The sequence below is a fragment of the Cyprinus carpio genome, chromosome B22 (genome assembly GCF_018340385.1).
Source record: "Cyprinus carpio isolate SPL01 chromosome B22, ASM1834038v1, whole genome shotgun sequence".
Classification (NCBI taxonomy): Eukaryota; Metazoa; Chordata; class Actinopteri; order Cypriniformes; family Cyprinidae; genus Cyprinus; species Cyprinus carpio.
The window spans coordinates 7,254,364-7,258,566 of NC_056618.1; the positions used below are offsets into that span (position 1 = coordinate 7,254,364).

General features: G+C 34.6%; 1 pseudogene; it reads left to right on the top strand.

The window, feature by feature from the left end:
* The first annotated feature begins 430 nt into the window (after window positions 1-430).
* LOC122141466 lies at window positions 431-3,766 on the top strand (annotated as a pseudogene).
* The last annotated feature ends 437 nt before the right edge of the window (window positions 3,767-4,203 follow it).

The following is a 4,203-nucleotide window of genomic DNA, read 5'->3' on the forward strand; positions in this document are numbered from 1 at the left end:
ACAGCCCATACAGAGTGTGTGCATGTGAAGTAGGTGGGTCAAAATCAGCTGTGGGAGAATTCACACACCAGATGAACAGTTTGAGTGTTATCAGCAGATGCAGATCAGACTTTTCACTGAACACGACTAAAAAAAATGTTTGATACAATCGTTTTGTTCTTTTTCTGTTGGTGTTATCTGATTGGTAAGTTATAAATGCATTTTTTATGACTTTATTTTATTTGTATTTCAGAGCAATAAAGCTGCTGCTACTGTTCAAATTAGTTAGAGGATTTGAATTGGCTGCTTTTCACAGATACATCAAATCAAACAGACATCATTATGAGCTCTACTTTGGATTCAGTTCATCTTTTAGATGTTCCATATATAAAAACAAAAAACAGCCTAGATATGTTTATAACCTGATCCTGTTTTTTCATCAGGTCTGTCACACTAGTCAGTGTCAGTGATGGAGGGAGATTCTGTCACACTACACACCGATGTTACTGAAATATGTGAAGATCATGAAATACTGTGGACATTTGGAGCTGAAAAGTCTCTGATAGCTCAAATAAATAAAATCAGTAGAACTGCTGGAATCTTCTCCACATTTGATGTTCCTGGCGGGAGATTCAGAAACAGACTAAATCTAGACAAAACAGACCGGATCTCTGATCATCACAAACAACAGAAATGAACATGCTGTAGTTTATTAACTACAGATAAATGGAGCAAAACGGTCAACAAAAACATTCAGTCTTTCTGTCTATGGTGAGTAGAGATCATTGGTCCAAGATGTTTTGCATATTCATGTTTTATAAAAGAAGTATTTCAGGTTCACCACAAGTTAGGCTCAATCCATCCATCAAGCATTTGTGGCTTAAGGCTGACAACCTTGAAAAGAACTTGAAACAAAATTAAAAACTTAAATATAAACAGAAAATGTTAACAGTCAATATTGTTCACGTCTCGTGGCTGAACTATTGAAACAGTCCATCTTTTAATGTTTACAGATTGGCCCCATTCACTGTCACAGTTTGAGCTTATTTTGTACCAAACCTGGAATATTCCTTTAAAACTATCTATAAACTGAAATATGTTAATTCTGTAGTTTCTGAAGACTCACTGACTGTCAACACACTACACTGGAAACAGAATTGTTGTGTGGATTTACCCATTAGATTTCTCGTTATTCTTTCATGTTTTTCAGCTCGTCTGCCTGTTCCTGTCATCAGCAGTAACTCCTCACAATGTTTTTCATCTTCAACATTATCATATTGTTCACTGCTGTGTTCAGTGGTGAATGTGGACCTTGTGACTCTCTCCTGGTACAAAGGAAACAGTTTATTGTCCAGCATCAGTGTGTCTGATCTCAGCATCAGTCTCTCTCTACCTCTGGAGGTTGAATATCAGGATAAAAACAGCTACAGCTGTGTGATCAACAATCCCATTAGCAACCAGACTCAACATCTGGACATCAGTGAACTCTGTCACACATGTTCAGGTACTATAGTGGTGAATATTAGTGATGATGTATATACCTGAACCAAAAAATATACCAAAAATAAACCATCACTGAGCAATCTCAGTCTTGTTTGAGGTCAGACTGACTAACTAATTTTCTCCATTACAGATCAGGGCTTACCTTTATTGTACATCGTGTTGATTTCTGTTGCTGCAGGATCTCTGTTGATTGTAGCTGCTGTCGTGATGTTCTGCATCTGCAGAAAAAAACAGTCAGGAGAGCAATTATTAACTACAAAATATTTAATACATTTAATGCATTTGAATCAGAATATATTTTACAGAAAGCACTGTGCGTGTGTGTGTGTGTGTGTGTGTGTGTATGCGTGCGTGTAATTGTATGTTATTGCATTTTTAACTGTTGCAACTTGTCTGCATTAATGTTAAAGCCACCCAGACACAGGAGGAAGACAGAACTGATTCAGCATTGTGTAAACCTACACTATATAAAATGGTGAGATGATTTATGACTGTGTTAGAGTTAGTTAGTCAGAAGCTGCTGTTTGAAAGGGGGGGGGGGGGGGGGGGGGGGGGGGGTTATGTTAAGGGGGGGGGGGGGGGGGGGGGGGGGGGGGGGGGGGGGGGGGGGGGGGGGGGGTTTTGCCCAAATTGTATTTGTCTTGCACTGAACTATGACTAAATTGTTCACCTCAACACTAGCAATATGTTCTAACAAAAGTAGATACGTGCCTATTTTTAAAGTTCTAAGGCAACTCAACAGACCCAACATTATGACATTTATTGGTTATATTTTGTTATTTAGTTTTTTTACTACCCTATGGAGCTAAAAAATGTAGCTTTTCACCTGAAAATTTGAGGAGCTCTGACATACAACAAAATAATTTGTTATTTTGGTGTCTGTACAGTTGCTTTTGTATGGCTGCCTATGTGGGTCAAATTGACCCGTGAACATCACAAACATATACAAATTTATCTATGTACATTTCACAACACATCAACAAAAATAAGAAAATCTAACTTGAAAATATATGTAGAGTTACCTTAGAGATTAGAACATTAAAATAGACGGATCAAATTGACCTTGGGGAACAGTACCTACATAACAATTTATTTATTTTTTATCATTTGTATTATGTGTCAGCATGTTGAAACTTTGCATGCATTGTTCATGACCCTGAATGAAAAAAAGTCACAAATGTTAAGGAAAAGCAGGATATGTTTAATAGTATTTCAGATAGATTAAAAAATAAATGATAGCTAATTTTTTACCATCTTTGGCTGCCAAAATATTTTTCTGTATTGAAATGAGTGGGCAAAAAGCTACATTTTTAGCTCCACAGCATAGTAAAAAACTAAAATAACAAAATATAACCAATCAATTTTATTATGCTGGGTCTGTTGAGTTTGCCTTAGAAGATTAAAAAACTGACACAGGAACATTTTTTTGTACCACAATAAACACAGTACAAACAATTTTTGTGGACATGTCAAAACACACATCAGTATGTTGAAACTTTGCATGCATGTTCATAACCTAAAATGAGAAAAAGTCACAAAAACCTGGAGACAAAAAAAAAAAAAAAAAAAAAAAAAAAAAAAAAAAGTTAACTAATAATCAAATCGGGTCAAATTGACCCAAAATAGCACATAAGGGTTATACAAATGGTAATCCATAAACCAAAAAAAAAAAAAAAACCTACACTTTTACTACAATAAAACCATGGTTTTATTTCCATAAGGGGTGGTCTGTGGCCTACTAATTTAAATATTATTTGTTTAAAATTATAGTGAGCAGTTTTAATTATTAATAATTTGATTTGTTATTCTAAAATATACAAAGTCATCCATCAGATTTTTCATAGGAAAAAAGGATAAAATGTTGTTGCGCTGCAACACACGTGCAACACATGTTATACCCATGTTATACTGCATCAAGTTTGCTGTTGCTTTTTATGTGAATGGAAGCCATCCTCAGCACAGAAGCTGTCATGACAAACCTTCAACACTTACAATCTGTTGATCATTTAATATATATATATATATATATAATATATATATATATATTATATATAAATTTTAAGCCATGTGATGAACTGCTCAAATTAACGGCCTTTATATAAGCCTATGTTCTGTAATAGCAGTAGCTCTTTGAAACGAAAAATGTGGAATATTTTTTTGCACCTATTACATTGATAAATTTCTTGTTGTAAAGGTTATTCTTAAATTTAGAAACATGGTCTTCTATTTTCTGTTGTAATACCTGGTTCCTTACTGAGTTTTTTGTTTCCTTGCAGAAATCTAAGAAAGGGAGGCTGTGTACGAAATGTGCCCCAGAAAAGATAATGAAATCTGTATCTACCAGAACTGATGTTAGAGCTCATACAGATTCCTAATGTATCTGTATTATGTTTTCTTGTTACTATGCTCTGCTGGGACATTTTGGCAATAGCAGCAAGCGCACTATTCATCTCTAGTGTTTAAAGCAGAAACTCGCCTCTCTAAAGACAAGAATTTTCTAAACCTTATGTTCATATTGCTAAGGACTAGGCTGCTTAAAACTTTCATGACAATCTTACAGATGGCAGCCATTATGAGATGAGTACCTTTACAAAAAACATAATTTACAAAACTTATTTACAAAAATATATACTACCATTTAAAATCATCTTGTTATCATGATGCAATTTCAAAATCCTGTAGAAAACAGTTGAATATTATAATACATATGCATATAACTAC